The sequence below is a fragment of the Mustelus asterias genome, chromosome 28 (genome assembly GCF_964213995.1).
Source record: "Mustelus asterias chromosome 28, sMusAst1.hap1.1, whole genome shotgun sequence".
NCBI lineage: Eukaryota > Metazoa > Chordata > Chondrichthyes > Carcharhiniformes > Triakidae > Mustelus > Mustelus asterias.
The window spans coordinates 10,591,495-10,606,942 of NC_135828.1; the positions used below are offsets into that span (position 1 = coordinate 10,591,495).

The 15,448-nt window shown below is 45.9% G+C and overlaps 1 protein-coding gene and 1 non-coding gene across 2 annotated transcripts in view; both read right to left on the reverse strand.

The window, feature by feature from the left end:
- Nucleotides 1–15,448, reverse strand: part of zcchc24 (zinc finger, CCHC domain containing 24) — a 221,902-nt gene that overhangs the window by 1,780 nt on the left and 204,674 nt on the right. The gene's annotated exons all lie outside the window — the stretch shown is intronic.
- LOC144480370 (U2 spliceosomal RNA) lies at nucleotides 4,968–5,164 on the reverse strand. The gene has a single exon (XR_013495655.1). It is a non-coding gene; the product is annotated as a U2 spliceosomal RNA (small nuclear RNA).

Genomic DNA, 15,448 nt, shown 5'->3' on the forward strand with positions numbered 1-15,448 from the left:
TCGGCCCTCCAAGCCTGCACCGACCATGCTGCCCGACTGAACTAAAACCCCCTCCCTTTCCGGGGACCATATCCCTCCATTCCCATCCTATTCATTTATTTGTCAAGACACTCCTTAAAAATCACTATCGTATCTGCTTCCACTACCTCGCCCGGCAGTGAGTTCCAGGCACCCACCACCCTCAATGTAAAAAACTTGCCTTGTACATCTCCTTTAAACCTTGCCCCTCATACCTTAAACCATGTCACTTTTTGAGATTATTTTCATAAAAATATATCTTGTCCACCTAGAAAGGATTTTAGCTTACAGGATAAGTAGTTCTTTTCACACCAACATGGGAAATAGAAGCAGGAGGAGGCCATTTGGCCCTTCTACCTTGCTCCGCCATTCATTTTGATTATGGCCGATCATCAAATTCAATACTCTAATCCCGCCTTCCCCCTACAATCCTTGATCCCTTTAGCCCCAAGAGCTACAGCTAATTTCTTCTTGAAATCACACAACATTTTGGCCTCAGCTACTCTCTGTGGTAGTGAATTCCACACATTCACCACTCTCTGGGTGAGCATATGTAAGTAGGAGCAAGAAAAAGTCCATTTAGCCCATCTAACTTTGCCATGTTGCTCAGGTCCATTCATCCACCAGGGTTCAATTTTGCCATGGTATTAAACAGCCATTTGATACATTTAAGGGCAAGCTAGATAATGTGATGGAGAAAACAATATAATCAGAAGCTGATAGGGTTAGATGAAGTCAAGTAGGAGAAGGGTTGAGTTAAGAATAAACACCAGTATGGACAATTGGACTGGAAAGCCTATTGCTGTGTTGTAAATTCTATGTAAAGCCTTAAAGGTTGATTAATGGGCTTTGTACCTGTATCAGCCATGACTGTAGTTGCTATAAAATGTAAGGGTAACATTAACCGTCCTCACTCTCAGTGGCAAGTCTTGCTTAGTAGCAACATAGGCTGGATAGATTCCCCAGCCCCAAGCAAGGCATTGGCAAACTTGCCTTAAAACGTGTCATATCACATACTGAATCATAGTATAGAATCCATACAGTGCAGAAGAGGCCAGTCAGCCCATTGAGTCTACACCAACTCTGACACATTATTTTACCCAGGTACTCTTCCCCTACCCTATCTCCATGACCCCATACATTTTCCATGGCTAATCAATCTAACCTACACATTTTTGGACACTAAGGGGCAATTTAGCATGGTCAACCCACCTAACCTACACATCTTTGGACACTAAGGGGCAATTTAGCATGGCCAATCCACCTAACCTGCACATCTTTGGACACTAAGGGGCAATTTACCATGGCTAATCCATCTAACCTACACATCTTTGGACACTAAGGGGAAAATCCACCTAACCTACACATCTTTGGACACTAAGGGACAATTTAGCATGGCCAATCCACCTCACCTACACATCTTTGGACACTAAGGGGCAATTTACCATGGCCAATCCACCTAACCTACACATCTTTGGACACTAAGGGGCAATTTACCATGGCCAATCCACCTAACTGACAGAACGTACTTTGCTCACACGTGTAACTTTTGGTAGTGCAGTGTACGTGTACTTCTAGACCTCTACCAAATACTGTACAGCCATTGGCAGTATTTTAGAGGCTTAGGGTGGAGAATTATATTGACACGAGTGAATATAGAGGCGAGTTAAAGCCAGGCCAATCAATTGTCTAATTCTTAGGTATCCTTTTCTGATCCCCATTCACTAGGTCATCAGTTGTGAACTGTCCATTGTCCTGTACTTGTAAGCTGATCACTGGGCAGATGTCCACACAGTTCAACTCCTATAGTCACGTGGGCCTGCATATTCATGAAAAATTAAAACATCGCAAGTGAACTCCAAAAATTGAATCTGGATATCGCTTTCTTCATTTATTCCTGGGATCTAAGTGTCACTGGATAGACCAGCATTTCATAGAATCATAGAATCCCTACAGTACAGGAGGCGGCCATTTGTCCCATCGAGTCTGCACCGACCACAATCCCACCCAGGCCCTATTCCCGCCACCCCACATATTGACCCTGCTAATCTCCCTGACACTAGGATCAATTTTAGCATGGCCAATCAACCTAACCTGCACATCTTTGGAGTGTGGGAGGAAACCGGAGCACTCGGAGGAAACCCACCCAAACACGGGGAGAACGTGCAGACTCGCACACAGACAGTGACCCGAGAGGCCAGAATTGAACCCGGATCCCTGGCGCTGTGAGGCAGCAGTGCTAACCATTGTGCCACCGTGCCACCCACATATTGCCCCCGAGAAGGTGGTGGTGAGCCGCCTTCTTGAACCGTCCATATGATGGAGGTGCACCCACAGCACTGTTAGGAGGGGGCGGAGGTTGGATTTTGACCCAGTGACAATGAAGGAAGTGCCATATAATTCCAGGATAGGCTGATAGCTGGCTTGTGGAGCCATCCAAGAGAAAATTCCAACACACTCCTGACTTGTGCTTTGTAGATGATGGGCAGCCTTTGGGGAACAAGATACCTCCAGTCGTGACAACAGTTTGGAGAAGGAAGCAGCTTCAGAAACAGTTCCAGAAAATGATTTGCCTTTTATGATCATCACAAACCATTTACAGTGACGAAACCTTTTAGTTTTAGGAAATGTATCTGTGCTGTTTAAAAAAAAATCACAATTTATTTTCTGCTTGATGGCACTGATGAGTAATTCAACCACAACTTTCACAGAACAACTTCAATATCAAAATTATAACAGATGCGTGGTAAAGGCCTGCGATGAATCATCTACTGCTGCTCTGCACAGCAGTATTCCCAGAATAAGATTTCACTTTGCCTGGAAGGCCAGATGTTTTAGTGTTTTTCAGTACAACAGACGATTTTATCATCAATTATGTTGACATTTGGATCTGTCTATTGTTGATTTTCATTTCACATTACACTTAATGTTGCAATCAGAGTGGTCTCATGGCCATGTAACACGGCCAATACATGCTCTCTTATGGTCTGCTGCAATAAAGGGTGCAGAGCAATATTATGTAACTGCATCCTTCATTATATTCACATCTGTACATCTTGCATCTAACATGCATCTGTCAAAGTGGGGACATGGTAGATGCCAAATATCACACTTTGCTCCAGATGCAAAAATGTGGTCATTGACTGCAGCTGGAAAAGTACAAGAACCGTTCAATCAGCAACGATGCTCACCACGCAGCAATTAAGCTCTGACTGACCTCACCCAGAGTTTACTTAGCGGCAGTTAGATCTTAAAAGAGACACAACTTTACCAGCACGACTATACATTGTGCACTTCATAGTACAATACGCTGGTTCTCATTAAGTGGCACATAGTCCAATTTTGTGTGAGAAACAATACAATATTTTCAAGATGGCGCAGGAGCGTGGCGACTTCTTGCAACCTGTCCCCACCATACCCTCCAATTCTTTTACCCTCGTTCTATGCTTTTAAAACTCTAACGGGCAAGACTTTACGGCCTCGCTTGACCTGAAACCGAGAAATCCCACCCGAGGTCAACAGTACTTTCCCTTGTCCGCCCCCTCACCCACTCCGATTCCCGTGGTGGGCGGGACGGTAGAATCCCGGCGATAAACTCTCTAAGTTGATATTTATCTACACGCTAGCTATGACTGTAACACTACATTCTGCACCCTCTCCTTTCCTTTCCTTCTCTATGAACGGTATGCTTTGTCTGTATAGCACGCAAGAAACAATGCTTTTCACTGCATCCCAATACATGTGACAATAATAAATCAAATCAATGAGATTTGCGAGTGTTAATATTAATGGCACTTCCAGCACTTTGAGGAGTCAGGCTTGTTATCGTGTAACCAATGGTAACATTTTGTGAGGGTCAGCTGACCAGCAGACAATGTAACCAATGGCAACATGATGTGGTGGTCAGCTGACCCAGTATAAATAGAAAGCAGATGGGGATCGTGGAGAGCATTTGTGGCCCGTGCATGGCCCAAGTGGTGGAGTAATGAAGTTTCTTTATTAAACCATTTCTTTGATTTACTTTGTGAAATTAGCTCTTTTATTGCTTGCTACTAGAGTATCCTTACTGCCGGATCAACAAGGCTCGCTATTTCCAATAATAAGCCTCACGACAGCAGGTTAAAGTCCAACAGGTTTATTTGGAATCATGAGCTTTTGGAGCGCTGCTCCTTCATCAGGTGAGTGGAGGTTAGTTCACAAACACGGCATATATAGGCAAAGACACAACTGCAACATAATTACAGATTGGAATGTGAAGAATGATTGGAATGTGAGTCTTTACAGGTAATCAAGTCTTTACAGGTACAGACAGTGTGAGTGGAGAGAGGGATAATCACAGGTTAAAGAGGTGTGAATTATCTCAAGCCAGGACAGTTAGTAGGATTTTGTAAACCCAGGCAGTATGGTGGCCTTGACTGTAATTTTCTTGAGTTGTTGAGTTTGGCCCACCAATGAGAGAGGGAAAAAAACGACATAAGCGAGATACCAGAGGGCAAACTGTCTGGGAAGGTGGCCCAGCCAGGGGGCAGCTCCTTCAGGAGAGAAGAACTGTCAGAAGGACAAGAAAAGGAGAAGGGTTCTCAGCATATCATTGCACTGCCAGCTGCAACCATCCCTTCACAGTACAGTGAGCGGGGAAAAAGACAAAGCGTGCGATCTTACCGCCCATTAACACCACGCTCCCGCAGCAAAGACAGAGAATTTGGCAACAAGCACTGCAGCAGGATGGGAAAATCCCGCTGGCGTGAACAGTCAGAAAATTCAGGCCCAGAACTTCCAATCTTGCGCAAAAAGTACAAAAGAAGACAACTTTTTTTTTTGCATTTTTCCAATTCAATCAAATCAAATCCAATTCAGAGTCTCAACAAGTTGAGACATTTCCGATCCAGGCTGACAAGACAGGGTGAGCGACCAAATCACCCTGTCCTGGGCCTGATCTACATGAGCCCAGCTGATTGGAGGAGGGAAAGCAATCCCTCCTCCAAGACCTGAGCTCATTTGCATCTTAGCCAAAAGGCCGAGATGCTGCTTTTAAAAATTGCTTCATATGAAACATATGAAGCTTCAATGTAACCTAATGACCTCAACCAAGTGCAGCATCCAATCCATACTACACTTGATCTTAGCCAAAGGGCCGAGAAGACAACTTATCCACTGTACTCTTGCCTGAAAATCAATGCAACATGTTTACCAGTGACCCTTTCATTTGGAGTGGTGCCTTGTACATAGTCTCTAAATTGGGCTGGATTGTGCCCAAGATGAACACAGATGCCAAACCAATCTTAATGGACCCCTTTCAACCCCAAATAACCCACTTTATCAGTGTCTTAAAACTTTGATCCACTTAATGAGCTGGCCTAGCACCAGGGTCAAGGGCAAATCCTGCGTCTGTTACTCTAATTTACATGCTTTCTGTCTTTTAGCCACTCAGCTCACTTCCTCTCATCTAATTGTGTAATTCCATCCGACCGACAATTCCCTACTCAATTCCCTGTCCATTTTGTTTAATCTCAGCCCCGTCATTATCCCAAGTGCCAAATATAAAACCACTGGCTTGCGCACAACTAACTGTCCGGATAGGTTAACTCAATGACTGCCATTACCGAGACAGAGATCAATGGATGGTCTCGCTGCCATTTCCAAATTCTGCAATCTAATTGTGAAAAAATTAGCAATGTCAGTAGCAAACTTATATCCCACATTCAATACTCAAGGCGGCACGGTGGCACAGTGGGTTAGCACTGCTGCCTCATGCGCCAGAGACCCGGGTTCAATTCCCAGTGGCACAGTGGGTTAGCACTGCTGCCTCACGCGCCAGGGACCCAGGTTCGATTCTCAGTGGCACAGTGGGTTAACACTGCTGCCTCACGCGCCAGGAACCCGGGTTCAATTCTGGCCTCGGCAGACTGTTTGGAGTCTGCAAATTCTCCCCGTGTCTGCATGGGCTTCCTCCAGGTGCTCCGGTTTCCTCCCACAGTCCGAAGATGTGCGGGTTAGGTGGAGTGACCATGCTAAATTGCCCCTGAGTGTCCAAAAGATGAAAAAGTTAGATGGGTTGGCAATGGTAAATGCCTGGGTAAGATGCACTTGCGGAGAGTGGGTGCGGACTCTATGGACCGAATGGTTTCCTTCTGCGCTGTAGGGATTCTATGGTTCTAACACAACTCTTTGATTAAGGTGTTATTCAACATCCTGACAGGTCTCAGTAACAAATGCAGCTCAAATTCACATTTTAGCAATAATCCATCACAAGTACATTCTCACCCATCAGTTGTTGGTGAAAATCATAAATTGTGTTTGTCTTAACAGAAGTCAGAAACCTTTTATTATGAGCCAAAGAGCCAATCAGTCTTTTGCTCGATGGACTGCCATCTCAGGGCACGGGCCTGGGTGTTAGAATGGGGCGCACGGTAGCACAGTGGTTAGTACTGCTGCTTCACAGCTCCAGGGACCTGGGTTCGATTCCCGGCTTGGGTCACTGTCTGTGTGGAGTTTGCACATTCTCCTCGTGTCTGCGTGGGTTTCCTCCGGGTGCTCCAGTTTCCTCCCACAGTCCAAAGACGTGTGGGTTAGGTTGATTGGCCATGCTAAAATTGCCCCTTAGTGTCCTGAGATGCGTAGGTTAGAGGGATTAGCGGGTAAATGTATAGGATATGGGAGTAGGGCCTGGGTGGGATTGTGGTCGGTGCAGACTCGATGGGCCGAATGGCCTGTTTCTGCACTGTAGGGTTTCTATGATTCACTCATGGAGCGATGGACCTGAGGGCTTATCCTCCTGCATATAACTCAAACCGTAGAGACCGCAAACGTCTCCAGGTTCAATGGCTGCACACAAGGAGCATCACAACCACGGCTCAGTGTGTGGCATGGTTGCCTCTCGAGTCAGATGATTGTGGGTTCCAGTCCCAGTCCTGAACTATGTCACTTAGTCCAGGCTGACACTCCAGCGCAGTACAGTGGGAGTGCTGCACTGTCAGAGACCATACCCTTTGGCTGAAATGTTAAACCGAGGACCTGTCTCCCCTCTCAGGTGGATGTAAAAGATCCCGTGACGCTATTTCGAAGAAGAACAAGGGAGTTCTCCCTGGTTTCCTGGCCAATACTTAACTCTCAACCAACCTTCACTGAAAATAAAACAGATGATCTGATCTGATCACATTGCTGCTTGTGGGAATTAGCTGTGCATGAACTGAATGTTGCAATTCATCATTACTACAATGGCTGCACTTTAGAAAGGTACACCACTGTCCGTGATGAACATTGGGATGTGCTAAGGTCGTGAAGGGCACTATAGTAAAAGGGTGCTATAATTATTCTTACTAACCCTAGGTTAGAATGGAGGAAAGAAGCCAGGCTTCCTACTCTGGTCTGTGAATCAGATTTGATTTGTCACATGTATTAGCATACAGTGAAAAGTATTATTTCTTGCGCGCTATACAGACAAAACATACCGTACATAGAGAAGGAAAGGAGAGGGGGTAGAATGTAGTGTTACAGTCATAGTTAGGGTGTAGAGAAAGATCAACTTAATGCGAGGTAGGTCCATTCAAAAGTCTGACGGCAGCAGGGAAGAAGCTGTTCTTGAGTTGGTTGGTACGTGACCTCAGACTTTTGTATCTTTTTCCCGACGGGAAAAGGTGGAAGAGAGAATGTCCGGGATGCGTGGGGTCCTTAATTATGCTTTGCCGAGGCAGCGGGAAGTGTAGACAGTGTCAATGGATGGGAGGCTGGTTTGCGTGATGGATTGGGCTACATTCACGACACCATGTGTGCCCAGCTTCAGTGAGTGTGGGATCAGTGAGGCCTGCAGGATGACTGTGGTTGAGGAGCCTGCTGACTCCCACTGTGTGGGGGGGTGCTTGGTGGATGGTCATCAGTTTGCAAAACAAAGATCCCTGGTGTGGTTCCAAGATTCTAGCAAAAGGTAAAAACACTCTGTGAAAAAATACTGACGATACTCTGTGACCCTCTGTGGAAAGGTTGCTATGGAATGGAACATTACCCAGACGATAAATGTGAAACGGTGCCACCTCTGTACCCCTTCCTTCACCAGCTGAACCTCCTCGCGACAGACAGTTTTGAAAAGCTGACTAAAACAACTCGAAGGCCTCAGTGAAAGGCTGAAATTTAAAATCGATTAAAAGTGGCACCACTCCCATCTGAAAATGCAGTTTTAGCTCAAGCCACAACATGGTGCTGTAACAATGGTTACTGCTGGGCCCGATCCATCACGCAAACCAGCCTCCCATCCACTGACTCTGTCTACACTTCCCGCTGCCTCGGAAAAGCAGCCAGCATAATCAAGGACCCCACGCACCCCGGACCCCTGGGGGCGGCACGGTAGCACAGTGGTTAGCACTGCTGCTTCACAGCTCCAGGGTCCCGGGTTCGATTCCCGGCTTGGGTCACATGTCTGTGTGGAGTTTGCACATTCTCCTCGTGTCTGCGTGGGTTTCCTCCGGGTGCTCCGGTTTCCTCCCACAGTCCAAAGATGTGCGGGTTAGGTTGATTGGCTATGCTAAAAATTGCCCTTAGTGTCCTGAGATGTGTAGGTTAGAGGGATTAGTGGGAAATATGTAGGGATATGGGGGTAGGGCCTGGGTGGGATTGTGGTCGGTGCAGACTCGATGGGCCGAATGGCCTCTTTCTGTACTGTAAGGTTTCTATGTTTTCTATGACATTCTCTCTTCCACCTTCTTCCTTCGGGAAAAAGATACAAAAGTCTGAGGTCACGTACCGACTCAAGAACAGCTTCTTCCCTGCTGCTGTCAGACTTTTGAATGGACTTACCTCAGATTAAGTTGATCTTTCTCTACACCCTAGCTGTGACTGTAACACTACATTCTGCACTCTCTCATTTCCTTCTCTATGAACGGTATGTTCTGTCTGTATAGCGCACAAGAAACAATACTTTTCACTGTATGATAATACATGTGACAATAATAAATCAGACCAAAATGTTGAGTTGCAGAGTCATTTTTCAGCAGTTGCTGTTCAGGTGAATCCAGTTTCCAGCTTTTCGGTTGCTGTCGGATGGGTTTGGACATTGTCCAACAACATTGGGACTCAGGTTAAGCAAGATAAGTGATGAGTTTGTTATTATCCTCTGCACCTCTCAGTCTCCATTGCTTTTGAAATCACAACACAATAGTCACAAGGCCTTGACTTCATTCCACACAATATACCAAGTTAATTTGAATTACAAACTAGCTCCAGTAAGTCCCAGTAGACACAGTGGCCTATCTGTAGATTGTGTGTTCCTGTAGTTAATCCCTGGTCACACCTTGTACTTGGCGATGTTGTTTCCCAATAGCTTTTCACTCAGGTAAGTGCCTGACAGGATCCAGTAGCTGATTACATTCTATAAAATACAGAATGGACTGATGGAATCAAGTACCTGGTGCTTGACAGTCACAAGTACCTGTTGCCCACTGGCAAGACAAAACACGAGGTAACCATCTACACAAACTACAAAGGGCATTTGTTTCCAAGACAGTACATCAACGATCCCCCCGCTCAGACAATCCCACAATGGAACAAGCTATCAAAGCAAAGGGTCACAGCAAGAACCAACCATTGATTACAGCAAGAATCAATCATTATTTCCATTTCAAGGTTTTCATTATAATAGAATAGACTCCCTACTGTACAGAAGCAGGCCACTCGGCCCATCGAGCCTGCACTGACAACAATCCCACCCTATCCCCGTAATCCCACATATTTAGCCTGCTACACCCCCCAAAACTAGTGTCAATTTAGCATGGCCAACCAACCTAACCCACACATCAGGACTATCATCTCAGCAGGCCCTGCCTGGTTTAGCTAACTCTACCCCATTGCCTGCGATGCCAACACAACTGAAGCTGAAACACCTTAGATGGCAGCCCCTGCTAACCTGAACACCCAACGCCAGGAGATCAGGTGTATTGGCCATGCTAATATTGCCCCCTTAGTGTCCCAAGATGTGTAGGTAAGGGGGATTAGTGGGGTAAATACGTGGAGTTATGGGGAAAGGGTGGGAGGATGGGCCTGGGCTAGATGTTCCTGTCAGAGGATCGGTGTAGACTTCATGGGCCGAATGGCCTCCTTCTTCATTGTAGGATTCTATGATTTGTTTGCTGGAAAATGTTCATGTTGCCTGATCGATAATTGGTTAAAAAGTTCCCAAAATTTGGAATTGGCCCCTGGATTTCAGGTGAGTTTCTAACAAATGTTCTGAGATAAGACTGATAATATGCTCCTTTTTGAGATAGCCACATTCGAGTTTTCCAGAAGGACGTGGAGGCGTTAGAGAGAGTGCAGAGAAGGTTTACCAGGATGTTGCCTGGTATGGAGGGTCTTAGCTATGAGGAGAGATTGGGTAAACTGGAGTTGTTCTCCCTGGAAAGACGGAGAATGAGGGGAGATCTAATAGAGGTATACAAGATTATGAAGGGGATAGATAGGGTGAATGGTGGGAAGCTTTTTCCCAGATCAGAAGTGACATTCACGAGGGGTCACGGGCTCAAGGTGAGAGGGGCGAAGTATAACTCAGATATTAGAGGGATGTTTTTTACACAGAGGATGGTGGGGGCCTGGAATGCGCTGCCAAGTAGGGTGGTGGAGGCAGGCACGCTGACATCGTTTAAGACTTGCCTGGATAGTCACATGAGCAGCCTGGGAATGGAGGGATACAAACGATTGGTCTAGTTGGACCAAGGAGCGGCACAGGCTTGGAGGGCCGAAGGGCCTGTTTCCTGTGCTGTACTGTTCTTTGTTCTTTGTTCTTTTGAAAGTCCTTCCAGCTGCCTGATTTTTGCCATGATTGAAGTATTTCTACTTTCTGACCATTACTGACCATTACTGCATTGATGCATTGAGACAATGTGAGAGCTCAGTTTGAGATAGGATATTGCGTTTACTATAATCAGGTTTCCTTCAAGCCAAGGTGAAGCCTTCCTCTGTCTCTGTTGCATTTGTCCTGATGATACAAGTGGCCACACATTCTCGGATGTCGCCTTCTTTGTTCAATTGAGGATTTTCTCTGCAGCCACAGCTGACAGCGCCTATGGTTGCGTCTGCTCTCCCCCCTAACTCTCTCTCTCTCAAAATCACAATAGGGTTCTCTTATCTTCCACCCCACCAGCCTCCGTATTCAATTTCTGACCCCTTCCGCGTGATGCCATCACTAAAGTATTCCGAAGCTTCCGTGGTATCCTGGTCCACTCCTCAATCAGCCCCCAACAGCCCCATGCCTTTCCCACTGCACCTATCCAGGCAATCATTGCATCACATAAACCAGCCTCCCATCCATTGACTCTGTCTACACTTCCCGCTGCCTTGGAGAAGCAGCCAGCAAGGACCCCATGCACCCCTAACATACACTCTTCCACCGGGAAAAAGATACAAAAGGCTGAGGACACGTACCAACCGACTCAAGAACAGCTTCTTCCCTGCTGCCATCAGACTTTTGAATGGACCTACTCTCAATTAGTTGACTTTCTTCTACACCCTATCTATGACTGTAACACTACATTCTGCACTCTCTTGTTTCCTTCCCTACGAACAATATGCTTCGTCTGTGGACAAAGTGGATCGTCAGATGCTCTTTCCTAGGATAGAAAAGTCAAGAACTAGGGGACATAGGTTTAAGGTGCGTGGGAAAAATTTAGGGGAGATGTGCAAGTTTTTTTTTAGTAAGAAGTTTAACAACACCAGGTTAAAGTCCAACAGGTTTATTTGGTAGCAAAAGCCACACAAGCTTTCGAGGCTCTAAGCCCCTTCTTCAGGTGAGTGGGAATTCTGTTCACAAACAGAGCTTATAAAGACACAGACTCAATTTACATGAATAATGGTTGGAATGCGAATACTTACAACTAATCAAGTCTTTAAGAAACAAAACAATGTGAGTGGAGAGAGCATCAAGACAGGCTAAAAAGATGTGTATTGTCTCCAGACAAGACAGACAGTTTTTTTTTTACACATAGGGTGGTGAATATTTGGAACGCGCTGCCCGGGGAGGTGGCGGGAGCAGGTAGGACAGCGGCATTTCAGGGGCATCTAGACGAGTACATGAATAGGATTGGAATGGAAGGATACGGACTCTAAGTGCATACGGTTTTAGCTTAGGCAGGCAGAATGATCGACACAGGCTTGGAGGGCCGAAGGGTCTGTTCCGGTGCTGTTCTTTGTTCTTTCTCTGTATAGCGTGCAAGAAACAATACTTTTCACTGTGTACTAATACATGTGACAATAATAAATCAAATCAAATCCCAGGAGGTGTAACACCTGCCTCTTTACCTCCTCTCTCCTCACTGTCCAAGGCCCCAAAAACCCCTTCCAGCTGAGGCACCGATTCACGTGCACTTCTTTCAATCTAGTCTCCTGTCTCCAGGGGTGCAGGTAGGCTCACTTCCTAGCTAATGCGTTGAGGATGATTCCCAGTTTGACTCGTACGTCAAGATGATCAACACCAGAGGAAAAGAGAGACTGCGAGACTGAGATTGCAAATTTATTCCTGACTTCACCAGAAGGGCAACAGCAATCCCGCTATCATGTTTTTGGCGGAGCAGGAGCAGCTATGAGGAAAATCCCAATCGTTCGATGCTCCCTAGTGGCAGCAGCATGCAATGGCAATGTTACTGGGGCCTGTTTACATCGGGAATTCCCATTATAACTGCACAGGTACTGTCAATGTTAAATGTTGGCATGGATAATGTGATCAAAATTGTAACCAAAAGGAATTCTACCTGTGGTTTTACTCATGGGTTAGTCTGTTTTTTTCCCCATGCACAAGATGGCACCAATGTTGGGAAAGAAATTTGGGCAATGTGTTCCACAGCCCCACCTGGTGTTCAGAGTCTGCAACACATTGTGACTTGTTGGCAGAACTCGAATGGGAAATTTAGAGTTGCAAATGTTAGGGTGAAGGCCTGAGGCAAAATCCTAAAGACAGGAAGTATAAGACTTGTGGAGGGGAAGTGTGCATCAAACACAAGACACTGGAGCTGGAGTAGCAGTGAGTGACTATCAGATTCTTCATACTTGTGAAGTAGTGGCAGGAGGGGTCGAATTTCCAAGTCGGACCTCAGATCAGGATAGAGTCCCTACAGTGCAGGAGGCGGCCATTTGGCCCATCTAGCCTGCACCAACAACAATCCCTATCCCCGTAACCCCACTGCTAGTCCCCCTGACAATTTATCATGACCAATCCACGTAATCCGCACATCTTTGGAGTGTGGGAGGAAACCGGAGGAAACCCACGCAGACACGGGGAGAATGTGCAAACTCCACACAGACAGTGACCCAAGGCTGGAGTCAAACACGGGTCCCTGGCGCTGTGAGGCAGCAGTTGTGCCACCGTGCCGCCCATATCTCAATGAAACAATGCAAAAACACTCCAGGCTACTATTGAGTAACTCCACAGGGGGTTTATTGAGGGATATTAAAACCATCAGTGGAAGTTAATTGGCTTCTGAACACCACTGGTACTGGATACAAGTTGGATGTGGTAACATGGGTGATCCAAGGAGTGATTTTATGATTCCGTGCTCCTGTAAAAGCCCCACTTAGCGTGCATAGCAACCATTCCGGGAAATGCTAATCGTGCCCGAATTTCCAGTTTGTGCTCCTGGAGGTCCAGGGTTCCTGCCAAGAATGCAAAGTTAGAAAAGAACCCCTTCGGTTGGGAGCAGCGTTTTGTATCGCTGACTTGCACAATAATATCTTTTACCCTGCGGTTAACGGCAGACTTTAGAAATATCAACTGCTAACCAATCTCCTGCCAAAGTGCGAAATGAGAGCACAGTAAATAGCGTTAAAGGAAAACAGCACAGAACAGCCCAGTGAATATGTACACAACCACCACACAAACTAACACAAAACAGAAGTGGCAACTTGATTCGAGGCTTTGGGAATCAGTTTTTTTTCCTTCTCCCTGGAACATGTGCAAAAAAGAGCTTTGGAAAGTTCTGTCAGAGTTTCTGGAAAGAAGTCAGGAACAACAGTTGCTCTAACAATTTGCTCTTCTACAGCTGCCCAAGTTCATTGCCGCAAATTATTGCGGTGGAGAAGTGTTTGCCTTAGGAGAACTTTCCGATCAATCATGAGGCTAGAAGAAGCACAGCCACCAAGGGCAGATAGAGGAGTCAATCTAAGGTTCTATTAGTGACTCGAAGCCTTTTCAAAAGTCAAGAGGAGAGGAATACAAGGTGAATATGAAAAGTGAACTGTGCTTAAGGTATTTAGACTAAAGTGTCATCTTGCTGGTTTCCACCAGAACTCTTGTGCACCATTTTCACACAGCTGTGGAGGGGGGGAGAGGGTCAGATTTCCCCCTGCCCCCCCCGAGTTTCCCCAGAGGGTTTTCGCTGCAAACCAAAAAGACAAGTGAGGGATTTTTTTGGCTCAGCGACTGCCCGCTGGGACTGCAATTGAAATAAATCTCCCTTAATTGGCAGGACCAATTCCCTTAGTTATGCCCTGGGGGGGTTATGGCCTCTCTCTGGACCCAGTCCAAGTTTCTTGCAAAAAAAAGGCCATTTGATTTGGAAACGAGAATGTATTAGGGTCCAGGCTGCTCCCCTCCGGAGAAAGCTGAAAGCCTGCAGTTTGCTTAAATATTGGGAAAGTGCGTTTGGCATTGATACAAGAGAACATCAAATCAAATGGCAGGGGCAGTGGGCTTGTATTTGAATCCTGACTGTTTTAAGTCATTAAGAACATTAATTCCAGCTTATGGTAAATCCAAATGAACGCAGCAAGTACAGAGTGAAGGGAGGCAAATGCCAATATTGCTGCTAACCATCTAACAGTGTTAATAAGCCTCTTTACAATAGCTTACACTGAAATCCAAAACGATAGCTTATTCAGGTTAACACCATATTGTACAATACAAAATTTGATTTGTTATTTTCACATGTATTGGGATACAATCAAAAGTATAGTTTCTCTTGCGCACTATACAGTCAAAGCATACCGTTCCATAGAGTACATAGGGGAGAAGGAAAGGAGAGAGTGCTACAGTTACCAATAGGGTGAGGAGAAAGATCAACTTAATATATGGTAGGTCCATTCATAAGTCTAATGGCAGTAGGGAAGAAGCTGTTCTTGAGTCGGTTGGCACGTGTTCTCAGACTTTTGTATCTTTTTCCCAACGGAAGAGAGCATGTCCGGGGTGCGTGGGGTCCTTAATTTTGCTGGCTGCTTTGCCGGGGCAGCGGGCAGTGTAGACAGAGTCAATGGATGGGAGGTTGGTTTGCGTGATGGACTGGGCTTCATTCACGACCCTTTGTAGTTTTTTGCTGTCTTGGTCGGAGCAGAAGCCATACCAAGCTATGATTCAACAGGAAAGGATGCTTTCTATGGTGCAACTGTGAGAATTGGTGGGAGTCGTGATGGACATGCTAAATTCCTTAGCCTTCTGCGAAAAAGAGGCGTCCTTCGCCATTAG